Source organism: Oncorhynchus gorbuscha, linkage group LG17 (genome assembly GCF_021184085.1).
Source record: "Oncorhynchus gorbuscha isolate QuinsamMale2020 ecotype Even-year linkage group LG17, OgorEven_v1.0, whole genome shotgun sequence".
Taxonomy (NCBI): domain Eukaryota; kingdom Metazoa; phylum Chordata; class Actinopteri; order Salmoniformes; family Salmonidae; genus Oncorhynchus; species Oncorhynchus gorbuscha.
In genome coordinates this window covers 23,255,975-23,270,074 of record NC_060189.1, presented here as the reverse complement: position 1 = coordinate 23,270,074, position 14,100 = coordinate 23,255,975, and the positions used below count along the sequence as shown (strand labels likewise).

At 46.7% G+C, this 14,100-nt stretch overlaps 1 protein-coding gene across 2 annotated transcripts in view; it reads right to left on the bottom strand.

Annotated features, from left to right (window-relative positions):
• LOC124001483 (signal-induced proliferation-associated 1-like protein 1) overlaps positions 1-645 on the bottom strand; it is an 80,567-nt gene extending 79,922 nt beyond the window's left edge. For both annotated transcript variants that reach the window (XM_046308290.1, XM_046308291.1), the window contains exon 1: positions 377-645. The gene's annotated coding sequence lies outside the window, so the exon portion shown is untranslated. The remainder of the gene's footprint in view (positions 1-376) is intronic.
• Between the last annotated feature and the right edge of the window lie 13,455 nt (positions 646-14,100).

Genomic DNA, 14,100 nt, shown 5'->3' with positions numbered 1-14,100 from the left:
TCAGCAAACCCAAACTGAACTCAAAACAATGCACATTGTCCTTGAAAAACGTGATACAGTGATGCATTGCATTGATCATGACAAGACCAAAATTGACATTTTCCACTCCAATCACGTGCAGCGTGCGCGTTCTAAACCCACAAAGCAACCTTTCTGGATCCCTCCTAATTTGGGGAAAGAAAATACCCTGATTGCGTATTCAAATGTAGATTACTTACTAGTAGAGAACATAAATCGGTCATATTTCGCTGTTTAACATGCTAATTGTTTGAGGAGACAATCCAGATGTTGCTTGCGCCCATGTAGCTTACCCCAAAAACACCATGCACATGACATGCATCGTTCCCCAACGACATAACGCAGGTTTGCGACTCACCTTTTCTTGTCTCTCCCTCAACCGTTGGATGGCATGAACACAATACTACGCGTTTGCCCCCCTTTTGCTTCTCGTGGAAGACCCTTTAATGTAAAAATAAAATTAAAAATACAGGAACAACGTTAACTATATGGCTTTAAAGCAGATGTTTCCGTTCCAGTTAAAATCACAATTATCTTTGCGCCTTCCCCAGAGATGCAGTCTAACTTAGAAGTTGGATACAAAGTTACTGGTTTGCCTCGCTGCGCTATGCAGTTGCTGTAGGGATGAGATCATACCAATATTACCAACCACCCTCCCGTCACTGTACTGGAATCTCGCGAGAGGGCTTCATACAATAAAGCAAACGTTACTGTGGTAACAAAGCAATTTCTGCTCACCTGGTAGTGTTTCTGCTGAAGCTCTTTTTGAAATTGCCCAAAATATAACAAGGTCTATCTAGGATAGAACATGTGAAATCAACTGCAATACTTTGCAAATCATTGTGACTGAATGCAATCAATCATGTCCATGTCATATCAGCTTTCTTTTACTATAATGGGTTGTGAAAGGTTTATTATCCTTGTTCATTTTGCCTATAGGGACTATGGATTGTTTCTGGACTGAGCTACAGTCTTACATTAGCGAAGGCACTCATTCTACTTGCAAAAAACACAAACCTCAGAGAATCCTTAACTGTTGTCACAGATCTCCCCAAGGGCTGACAATGCATAAATGACATTAAGGCATTACTCAGCAGCAATGTCTCTCTGTCTCAGCCTGCAGTAGATGTGACTGTTTGAGAGAATATGCAATGCTCACTCTCTTCCTCTCCTGCTGGGTGGTTCTGCCAAAACTTCCCTTTTAATAGAACTAAAACCAAGAGGATAGGAAGAATCACTCCAGGTACTCTAGTGTTCAGAGAGGACACAGTGCAAGAGGATGGATTGGGTGGCTGCAACCTTGACTCAAGTAATAGAGTAAATGTAAATCCGGGGCACGACAATTAGTATGATGTGTTACATTTCGTATGGTCGATGTCCATTATCCAATTCGTATGATATGTTATCAATTCCAATTTGATGAGGCTAATGTTAGCTAGGTGGCTAGGTGTCTAATGTTAATGTTTGCTATGTGGCTAACATTAGCTAGGCTAGGGGTTAGGTCTTAGGGTTGGGGTTAGGATAAAGTGTTAAGGTTAGGGGAAGGGGAAGGGTTAGCTAACATGCTATGTAGTTGCAAATTAGCTAAAAAAAGTAGTTAGTAGTTGCAAAGTTGATCCTTAGCTAAATGTACAAAACTTATCCGTGATGAGATTCAAACACGCAACCTTTGGGTTGCTGGAAATTCGTGTTATATGCCCACCCCTGACCGACTGACTTACCAACCACCCTATTGCCTGAAGTAACCATCTGTCTTATGTAACCATACCAAATGTAACATCATCATTGGCGATTTTAGCATGTAAATCTTGGTGGGGCAAACCCCTCCCAAAATATTTGATGCATGCCAGCAAAGCGACTACTGTCACACCCTGACATGTTTCACCTGTCTTTGTGCTTGTCTCCACCCCCTCCAGGTTTTGCCCATCTTCCACCTTATTTTCTCCAGTGTATTTATACCTGTGTTCTCTGTTTCTGTTGCCAGTTTGTTTTGTTTGTCAAGCCTAGCAGCATTTTTGCCCTTGCTTCTGTCTGTTTCTAGTTTCTGTTTTCTAGTTTTCTGCCCTGACCCTAAGACTGCCTGCCGTTCTGTACCTTTTGGACTCTGACCTGGATTGCTGACTTCTGCCTGCCCTTGACCTGTCATTTTGCATGACACCTGTTCTAGTATTAAACTGTTATTACTTCGACACTGTCTGCATCTGGGTCTTCCCTAAAAAGTGATAGTACGAACTGGCCTTGACTGACCCAACAGACTCGGACAAGCTCCGCAATGCCATCTCCTCCCAAGGAGCCACCATTGGAAGGCACGAGGACTTTCTTCGTGGTCTGATGGAAGGATTCCAGACCTTGGCCGAACGCCATGACCGAGCATTGAACACATTGCTGGAGCAATTCTGTGTGTTGTCTGTTAGGAAGCCTACCACGACTGTAACATCCCAGCCCCTCAGTAATTCTGCTGTTAGCACCGCCGCCTCCCTGGCCACCCCGGTTTTCCGGGAACCCCGCTTACCTCACCCGGAATGATTCGATGGAGAGTCGGACACCTGTCAGGCGTTGCTCGCTCAGTGTTCCCTCATCATCGAGCTGCAGCCCTCCTACTTCCCCTCAGACTGCTCTAAGATAGCATACCTCATCACGCTAATGTCCGGGAGGGCTCTCACCTGGGCTAATGCAGTATGGGAACAACAGTATGCTTCAGTCTGGAGGAGTTTGTGGCAGAGGTTAAATAAAACATTTTCAATGCACCATTGTCTGGGAGAGAGGCTGTCCGGAAGTTACTCCAGCTTCGGCAAGACTCCAGCAGTGTGGCAGACTATGCGTTGGATTTCCGCACGTTGGCAGTTGAGGGTGCCTGGAACCCGGAAGCGTGGTTCAACATGTTCCTACACAGAGTTTCAGAGGAAGTAAAGGACGAGCTTGCAGCCCGGGAACTGCTGACAGATCTCGACTAGCTCATCGCCTTGACCATTCGGATCGATGGGCGACAACAGGAATGAACGAAGGAGAGGAGATTCGATTTCACTCGCCCACCCAAGGATTCCACCTCACCTTTGAGGAATCCCGATGGCTCCATTGCTGAGAGAACCCGAGGCTACCCGAGTTCCCCCTAGAGTCTCCGAAGTCTGCCGATTCACCTCTATCTGAGCCAATGCAACTAGGCAGAGCTCGGCTGTCTCCAGTCAAATGGCTATACAGGCTTCACTCTAAGCGTTACCTGTATTGTGGGACTACTGGTCATTTCGTCTCCACCTGTCCACTAAAATACCAGGCGAGTACTCTGGTAGGCCATCCGGAGAACTTTTTCTCTCCACTTATTGACACCTCTTTTCATGCCATTTTGCTGTGAGGGAACCAATTGGAATCATTCTGGGTACTCGTCAACTCTGGGGCCGATGAGAGCTTTATGGACACTACCCTGGCATCCGAGCTGGGCATCCCCATTCAGCCCCTTTCCATTCTCATGGATCTGAAGACCAAGGTTTGGAAACCTACATTGAGGACTCACCCGTCCTTCTGCCTCCCCCGCTGGCGGAGGACAAAACCCTGTGCCCGTGCATCAACTACTGGGGCCTTAACAAAATCATGGTGAAGAACCACTACCCACAACCACTTATCTCCTTGGCCTTTGAGCCGCTCCAGGGGGCCACCGTTCTCTCCAAGCTGGACCTAAGAAACGCCTACCACCTGGTGCGGATACGGGAAGGGGACAAGTGGAAGACTGCCTTCAACACGGCTAGATGTCACTACGAGTATCTGGTCATGCCATTTTGCCTTACAAACACCCCAGCTGTGTTCCAGGCTGTGGTTAATGATGTTCTCTGCGAAATGTTAAACCGGTTCGTCTTCATCTACCTCAAAGACATTCTCGTCGTCTCCTGCTTCGTCCACGTGTCCCACGTCCGACAGGTTCTCCGACGCCTCCTGGAGAACCAGCTTTTTGTGAAAGCAGAGAAGCGTGAATTCCATCGCTCCACCATCTCCTTCCTGGGTTACATCATCGCTGCAGGGAGTGTACAGATGGATTCTCGGAAGGTGAAAGCGGTGGTGGACTTACCGCAGCCTACATCCAAGGTGCAGCTGCAACGTTTCCTGGGATTCTGAAACTTTTATCGCCGCTTTATCCGGGGTTATAGCACCCTGGCTCCCCCCTCCTGTCTGCACTCAACCTCTCCCAAGGTTCCATTCACGTGGTCTCCAGCTGCTGACCCAGCATTCTGGGATCTCATACACCGTTTCACCACAGCTCCCATCTTGGTTCATCCTGACCTGTCCCGCCAGTTCGTGGTGGAGGCCGATGCTTCGGATGTCGGAGTGGGGGCTGTCCTGTCCTAGCTTTATACCCTGGTACTCAAGTTACATCCCTGCCCCTTCTTCCTCCATTTTCTCAAAACCACGAAGAGGAACTACAATGTGGGGAATCGTGAGCCTCTCGCGGTGAAGATGGCGTTGGAGGAGTGAATGCACAGGCTGGTGGGGGCGGAACATCCATTCATTGTGTGGACCAACCACAAGAACCTGGAATATCTCTGCACCGCCAAGCTTCTCAATTCCAGGCAAGCTAGGTGGGTCCTGCTTTTCACCCCGGTTCAACTTCTCCCTCTCATACCGACCGCGATCCAAGAATGTCAAGTCGGATGCGCCGCGTTAGACCCATGGCTACTACCCTGGAACCCGAGACCATCCTTCCCACCTTGTCCCTGGCGAAGGCACTCAGCTGGGGAATAGCGAAGCAGGTCAGTGAAGCACAGCATTCCCAGCCGAACCCAGGGGGCAGATAACCGGATGTTTGTTCCTGACACGGTCCGCTCCTCGGTCCTGGAGTGGGCCCACTCCTCCATGCTTGCCCAACACCCAGGCTCTGGCATTCTGCACACTCATTAGGTTGTCGGCCATCTTGTCCTCTGGGTTCCACACCCAGTCCAACGGCCAGTCGGAGCGAGTTAACCAAGACCTGGAAAAGACTCTTCACTGCCTGGTCTCCGCCAACCCCACCACCTGGAGCCAGCAACTAGTGGGGGTCGAATACGCCCGCAACACCCTTGCTCTGCCACGGGTCTCCCAATCTCTAAGGTCATTAGCCCCTCTGCTGTTTGTCTTCTGTTGCCCCGTACCCTCCATATATATCCCACTTTTCATGTGTCTAGAATCAAACCCATATGTCTAAGCCCTTTGTCTCCTGTTTTTGGACTCCGATCTGGATTACCGACCTCTGCCTGACCTTGACTTGTCATTTTGCCTGCCCCCTATTCAACTAGAGCTGATGGGAGGCAATCCGTAATTTTGATGTAGACATTAATGAGCAAGCTAGGAAGGACATAGTCAATATAACTATTTGTTCAGCACTTTTTAAATGTATAGCAACAGAACTCAGAACATGGGCCGTTCTTACAGTATTCTCCCCTGTATAGAAACATAGGATAATTAAAAGGGTCATATAAGCAGACAATGAAAGCTCTTACAATATTTGATTATGACATTTCTCTTAAACAGGCTATAGGCTACATGTGCACCACCAAGTCAGAACAGTAGGCAAAATTATCCGGGGAAAAGGGACCAAATTAGTAGCGTAAGGCACATAGGCTACTAACAGCTTACTACACAACATATACTTTTTTTTCTTTCTTTTTTTACCCCTTTTTCTCCCCAATTTCGTGGTATCCAATTGTTTAGTAGCTACTATCTTGTCTCATCGCTACAACTCCCGTATGGGCTCGGGAGAGACGAAGGTTGAAAGCCATGCGTCCTCCGATACACAACCCAACCAAGCCGCACTGCTTCTTATCACAGCGCCATCCAACCCGGAAGCCAGCCGCACCAATGTATCGGAGGAAACACCGTGCACCTGGCAACCTTGGTTAGCGCGCACTGCGCCCAGCCCGACACAGGAGTCACTGGGGCGCGATGAGACAAAGATTTCCCTACCGGCCAAACCCTCCCTAACCCGGGCGAAGCTAGGCCAATTGTGTGTCGCCCCACGGACCTCCCGGTCACGGCCGGTTACGACAGAGCCTGGGTGCGAACCCAGAGTCTTTGGTGGCACAGCTGGCAGCATATACTTTGTATTACTTTCTTAGCTACAGTATACATATCTCCCTGGCATATTATATCATTTATGCTGCAGCATACAATACATTTTTGGACTCACGTTGTTGTGCTCTGCTCACTTGAACAGGAAGGTGGCGCAACGGTCCCTCGTGGGCATATTGTGTCATAAAACTTTGTCATCAAAGTCTGGCATCCTTTGGATTTCTGGTTCTTTCCAGACAACTGGGAACAAGGTCGAATTATGACATGGATTTGACAGCATGGTCTTGTTGAATGTTTATCTTTTAAAGCTTGGAAAAGAGATCCTCAAAACCAAACTTGGGCCGCACGCCCACTCCACTGAATAGCAGGCAAGGGATTGCTTTGCAATGCTTGCAGTTAGACACTGATTCCTTCCAAACCACTCATTGTTGAATTTGCGCTTTCCAATTTCTTCTATATTGTTTCTGTCCAACGGCTGATGAGCACCGATATGTTTTACCTGCAATTTCTCTTCATACTTTCTCTTCATATGACCAGGATGGAAAAGGATTTGCCAGTAGATTGTCAAATTTATTCATGATGATGACTGCTAGCTTGCTAGCTTTGATTTTGAAGGTATGATGTTGACATGATCAGTCCAATCAAAGCTATGGTAGATATAACGTGATTTGACGTCATTTTATCTGAAGCCAATGACCTTGAGCCTTCTTGGGCGGGCACTTCTAATGTAACTCTATGGCAGCACCCAAGGGGCTAGAATTTTCAAGCTCTACCCGTATATTTTGCAGTGACGCAGTGTCTCCATGAGCAGAACACTGGCTGCCCCAGAACCACAGAAAGTACTGAGCTAGGCCGAAACACCTGCATTTTGGAGCTGCCTTACTCAAGAAAGCGAAAAAGAGATCATGATTGTATGCGGCTTTGTTCAGTTAATGATTTTTTTTACATTGTTTGCAAACTAGTATGTGGCATATTAATGCCAAAGTAACATGCAAGATAGGCAACAACAAAAAAACAGGTAGGGTTCTTAACAGGTGGCACACTGGGTCGCAAGTGCACATCATACTAATTTTCAGTGGTGTAAAAAGTACACAATTGTAATACTTGAGTTAAAGTAAATACACCTTAACAGAAAATGACTGAAGTTAAAGTGAAAGTTACCCAGTAAAATACGAATTTGTTACGGCTGTCATCGGAATGAGACCAAGGTGCCGTGTGGAATGCGTACATTTTGAATTTATTAAGTGAACAACACAAAAAAACAAGATAAACGACACGTAAAGTAATGTAGCGCTAAACCAGCAACTAACAAAAACAAGATCCCACAACGGAAAGTGGGAAATAGGGCAGCCTAAGTATGATTCCCAATCAGAGACAACAATAGATAGCTAGCTGCCTCTGATTGGGAACCATACTCGCCAAAAACAAATAAATAGACAACATAGAATGCCCACCCCAAGTCACACCCTGACCTAACCAAATAGAGACATAAAATGGCTCTCTAAGGTCGGGGCGTGACAGTACCACCCCCCCAAAGGTGCGGACTCCCGGCCGCAAACCTGAACCTATAGGGTAGGGTCCGGGTGGGCATCTACCCTCGGTGGCGGCTCCGCGTCGGGATGTAGCCCCCGCTCCCTATGCTGATCCCTCCGCTTCTGTGGAACCGGACTGTGAATTGTTGCCGGAGGAACCGGACCGTGGATCACCGCCGGAGGCTCTGAACTGGGAACCACCGATGGAGGCTCCGGACTGGGGACCGTCGCTGGAGGCTCCTTGCCATGGATCGTCACTACAGGCTCCGGGCCATGGATCATCACTGGAGGCTTCGTGCCATGGATCATCACTGGAGGCTTCGTTCCATTGATTATCCCTGGAGGCTTTGTACGTGGAGCCGGAACAGGTCTCACCGGACTGAGGAGACGTACTGGCAGCCTAGTGAGTGGAGCTGCCACAACACGTCCTGGCTGGATACCCACTCTAGCTCAGTGAGTGTGGAGAGCTGGCACCGGACGCACTGGGCTATGATGGCGCACTGGAGGCATAGTGCGTAGAGCCAGTGCAGGACACACTGGACCGTGGAGACGCACCGGAGGTCTGGAGCGCAGAGCTGGCACAACTCGTCCTGGCTGGATACCCCAGTAGTCCGGCAAGCGAACTGGGGATACCGTGCGTAGAGCTGGCACAGGATAACCTGGGCCGAAGAGACACACCGGAGGCCAGGAACGCTGAGCCGGCACAATCACTCCTGGCTGAATGCCCACTCTAGCACGGCAACTGCGGGGAGCATGCAGAGAGCGCACCAGGCTGTGGCTGCGCACCGAAGGCATGGTGTGCAGAACCGGATAACACAGTGCTTGACCAGTCACTCGCTCCCCATGGTAAACACGGGGAGTTGGCTCAGGTCTGAACCCTGACTCCGCCAATCTCCCTGTGTGCATGCCCCCCAAAATAAATGTTTTGGGGCTGCCTCTCGTGTTTGCTTCATTGAGCCAACTCCTCGCAGCGTCGCTGTTCCGCTTTAGCTGCCTCCATCTCCTCCTTCAGAAGGCGATACTCTCCAGCCTGCGCCCAGGGTCCTTTCCCGTCTAAGATCTCCTCCCAGGTCCATTCTTCCTGACCACGCTGCTTGGTCCTTTGGTAGTGGGATCTTCTGTTACGGCTGTCGTCGGAATGAGACCAAGGTGCAGCGTGGTAGGCGTACATTTTGAATTTATTAAATGAACAACACAAAAAAACAAGAAAGATAAACAACACGTAAAGTAATGTAGCGCTAAACCAGCAACTAACAAAAACAAGATCCCACAACAGAAAGTGGGAAAAGGGGCTGCCTAAGTATTATTCCCAATCAGAGACAACAATAGACAGATAGCTGCCTCTGATTGGGAACCATACTCGGCCAAAAACAAAGAAATAGACAACATAGAATGCCCACCCCAAATCACACCCTGACCTAACCAAATAGAGAAATAAAATGGCTCTCTAAGGTCAGGGCGTGACATAATTGAGTAAAAGTCTAAAAGTATCTGGTTTTAAATGTACTTAAGTACAGTGGTAGAACAATTACTAAATTTACTAAAGTTAATGTAAATGCTATACATCAAATTCCTTATATTAAGCAAACTAGACGGCACTATTTTGGTATTATTTTAAATTACGGACAGAAAGGGGCACACTTCAATTTACAAACACAGTAGTTGTGTTTTGTGAGTCCACCAGATCAGAGGCAGTAGAGATGACAAAGTGTTATAATGATAGGTGCCATAATTCTGTCCTGCTTGAGCATTCTAAATGTAACTAGTATCTACACACAATACCCCAAACTACACACAATACCGCATAATGACTAAGCAAAAAAATTTGCTAATTTATTAAAAACAAAAAACATTTACATATTCAGACCCTTTACTCAGTACTTTGTTGAAGCACCTTTGGCAGCAATTACAGCCCCGAGTCTTCATGGGGATGATGCTACAAGCTTGGCACACCTGTGTTTGGGGAGTTTCTCCCATTCTTCTCTGCAGATCCTCTTATGCTCTGTCAGGTTGGTTGGGGAGCGTCGCTGCACAGCAATTGTCTCTCCAGAGATGCTTGATCGGGTTCACGTCCGGGCCCTGGCTGGGCCACTCAAGGACATTCAGAGACTTGTCCCGAAGTCACTTATGCATTGCCTTGGCTGTGTGCTTAAGGTTGTTGCCCTGTTGGAAGGATTACCGTCGCCCCAGTCTGAGATCCTGAGCACTCTGGGGCATGTTTTCATCAAGGATCGCTCTGCATTTTGCTCCGTTCTTCTTTCCCTCGATCCTGACTAATATCCCTGTCCCTGTACATCCCCACAGTATGATGCTGCCACCACCAAGCTTCACCGTAGGGATGGTTCTAGGTTTCCCCCAGATGTGACACTTGGCAATCAGGCGAAATAGTTACATTTTACATTTTATTTTTATTCTCTGATTTCACCTATATTTAACCAGGTAAGCCAGTTGAGAACAAGTTCTCATTTACAACGGCGACCTGGCCAAGATAAAACAAAGCAGTGCGACAAAAACAACAACACATAAAGTTACACATAAAGAAACATACAGTCAATAACACAATAGAAAAACATATGTACAGTGTGTGCAAATGTAGAAGAGTAGGGAGGTAAGGCAATAAATAGGCCATAGAGTTGAGATAATAACAATTTAGCATTAACACTGGAGTGATATATGTGCAGATGTGTCAGTTTATGCTCTACTGGTGTTGAAGTCAGGTTCAGGAGAGCAGACCGCTGTGATCAGGCGCACTCTTTATTAGGGCAGAAGTACAACAAACGGACACCACTGAGTCAAACCTCCAGCCGAAATGCAAAAAGAGGAAAGGGCAAACTACAGTCACAAAACTAACGTAATAATCAAACCTCATATGGGTTAAACAAGAATACCCAGGGGGGAAATAACCAGCCTGGCACGTCACACTGAACACGAAACAAAACAATTCCACACAAGGACATGGGGGGGAACAGAGGAATATATATATATACAATGTGATTAGGGAATGTAACCCAGGTGTGCGGGGAACAAGACAAAACAAATGGAACAATGAAAAATAGAGCGGCGATGGCTAGAAGACCGGTGACTTCGACCACCGAACGCCGCCAGAACAAGGAGAGGAACCGACTTCAGTGGTATTCCTGACAAGATGATGATGTGCAAGTAGAGATACTGGGGTGCAAAAGAGCAAGAATATAAATAACAATATGGGGATGAGATAGTTGGGTGTGCTATTTACAGATTGGCTGTGTACAGGTACAGTGATCGATAAGCTGCTCTGACAGCTGATGCTTAAAGTCAGAGAGGGAGATATAAGTCTCCAGCTTCAGTGATTTGCTATGGGTGGGTGTTGCTATGGTGACCGGCTGGCTCCAGTGAGCTGAGATAAGGCGGGGCTTTACCTAGCAAAGACTTATAGATGACCTGGAGCCAGCCAACGAGAGCATACAGGTCGCTGTGGTGGGTATTATATGGGGCTTTGGTGATAAAACGGATGGCACTGTGATAAACTACATTCAGTTTGCTAAGTAGAGTGTTGGTGGCTATTTTGTGAATGACATCGCCAAAGTCAAGGATCGGTAGGATAGTCAGTTTAACAAGGGTATGTTTGAGCGAAGGAGGCTTTGTTGCGAAATAAGAAGCTGATTCTAGATTTAATTATGGATTGGAGATGCTTAATGTGAGTCTGGAAGGAGAGTTTACAGTCTTACCAGACACCTAGGTATTTGTAGTTTCCACATATTCTAACTGTCCAGAGTAGTGATGCTAGTCGGGCGGAAGGGTGCCGGCAGCAGCAATTGGTTGAAGAGCACACCTTTAGTTTTACTAGAATTTAAAAGCAATTGGAGGCCACAGAAGGAGTGTTGTATGGTATTGAAGCTCGTTTGGAGGTTTGTTAACACAGTGTCCAAAAAAGGGCCAGATGTATACAGAATGGTGTTGTCTATGTAGAGATGGATCAGAGAATCACCAGCAGCAAGAGCCACATAATTGATATATATAGAGAAAATAGTTGGCCCGAGAATTGAACCCTGTGGCACCCCCAAAGAGACTGCCAGAGGTCCGGACAACAGGCCCTCCAATTTGACACACTGAACTCGATCTGAGAAGTAGTTGGTGAACCAGGCGAGGCAGTCATTTGAGAAACGAAGGCTATTGAGTCTGCCGATAAGAATGCGGTGATTGACAGAGTCGAAAGCTTTGGGCAGGTCGATGAAGACGGCTGCACAGTACTGTCTTTTATCGATGGCAGTTATGATATCGTTTAGGACCTTGAGCGTGGCTGAGGTGCACTCATGACCAGCTCGGAAACCAGATTGCATAGTGGAGAAGGTACGATGGGATTCGAAATGGTCGGTGATCTGTTTGTTAACTTGACTTTCAAATATTTTAGAATGCAGGGCAGGATGGATATAAGTCTATAACAGTTTGGGTCTAGAGTGTCTCCCCCTTTGAAGAGGGGGATGACCGCAGCAGCTTTCCAATCTTTGGGGATCTCAGACGATACGAAAGAGAGGTCGAACAGGCTAGTAATTGTGGTTGCAACAATTTCGGTGGATAATTTTAGAAAGAGAGGGTCCAGATGGTCTAGCCCAGCTGATTTGTAGGGATTCAGATTTTGCAGATCTTTCAGAACATCAGCTGTCTGGATTTGGGTGACTGAGAAGCAGGGGGGGCTTGGGCAAGTTGCTGCAGGGGGTGCAGAGCTGTTGGCCGGGGTAGGGGTAGCCAGGTGGAAAGCATGGCCAGCCGTAGAAAAATGGTTATTGAAATGATCGATTATCATAGATTTATCGGTGGTGACAGTGTTTCCTAGCCTCAGTGCAGTGGGCAAGTGGGAGGAGGTGCTCTTATTCTCCATGGACTTTATAGTGTCCCAAAACGTTTTGTAATTAGTGCTACAGAATGCAAATTCCTGTTTGAAAAAGCTAGCCTTAGCTTTCCTAACTGACTGTGTATATTGCTTCCTGACTTCCCTGAAAAGTTGCATATCGAGGGGGCTATTCAATTCTACTGCAGAATGCCACAAGATGTTTTTGTGCTGGTAAAGGGCAGTCAAGTCTGGGGTGAACCAAGGGCTATATCTGTTCTTATTTAAGATGGTGAGGAAAGCACTTTTAAAGAGCAACCAGGCATCCTCTACTGACAGGATGAGGCCTGCTCGCTGAAGTGTTTTATGGAGCGTTTGAGGGGTGGTCGTTTGACCGCGGACCCATTACGGACGCAGGCAATGAGGCAGTGATCGCTGAGATCCTGGTTGAAGATAACAGAAGTGTATTTAGAGGGCAAGTTGGTCAGGATGATATCTAAGAGGGCTCCCATGGTTACGGATTTAGGGTGGTACCTGGTAGGTTCCTTGATCATTTGTGTGAGATTGAGAGCATCTAGCTTAGATTATAGTACGGCCGGGGTGTTAAGCATATCCCAGTTTAGGTCATCTAACAGTATGAACTCTGAAGATAGATGGGGGGCAATCAATTCACATATGGTGTCCAGGGCACAGCTGGAGGTAGAGGGTGGTCTATAACAAGCGGCAACAGTGAGAGTCATGTTTCTGGAAATGTGGAAATAATCTTGTTTCTCATGGTCTGAGAGTCCTTTATATGCCTTTTGGCAAACTCCTTTTACTGAGGAGTGGCTTCCGTCCGGCCACTCTACCATAAAATCCTGACTGGTGGAGTGCTTCAAAGATGGTTGCCATATTGGAATGTTCTCCCATCTCCACAGAGGTACTCTGGAACTCTGTCAGAGTGACAATCGCGTTCTTGGTCACCTCCCTCCCCTTCTCCCCCGATTGCTCTATTTGGCAGGGTGGCCAACTCTAGGAAGAGTCTTGGTGGTTCCAAACTTCTTTCATTTAAGAATAATGGAGGCCACTGTGCTTTTGGGAACCTTCAATGCTGAAGACATTTTTTGGTACCCTTTACAATTCCTTCAACCTCAAGGCTTGGTTTCTGCTTTGACATGCACTGTCAACTGTGGAACCTTATATTGACAGGTGTGTGCCGTTCCAAATCATGTCCAATCAATTGGATTTACCACAGGTGGACCCCAAACAAGTTGTAGAAACATCTCAAGGATGATCAATGGAAACAGGATGCACCTGAGTTCAATTGCGAGTCTCGTAGAAAAGGTTCTGAATACTTATGTAAATAAGGTTCTAAAATTATATTTTTAATTTTTAATACATTTGCAAACATTTCTAAAAAAATGTTTTCACTTTGTCGTTATGTTGTATTGTGTGTAGATTGATGAGGGAAAAGTGAATTTAATCCACTTTAGAATAAGGCTTTCTGAACGTGACAATGTTATAAACAAGCGAAGCTAGGATAATAATTTTAAAAAGAAAACCGAGATAACCAAATTATATGATAGCTTGTTTATTAGGCTAAATATCGACATCACTTTCATGTATGTGCAATCGATAGACCTACCTAGTATTAACACATTAGGCCACTTAAATATTTGTATCTATTAGGCCTGTAGACTAGTATTATCAAAAAGCTGACACATTTTACTATAA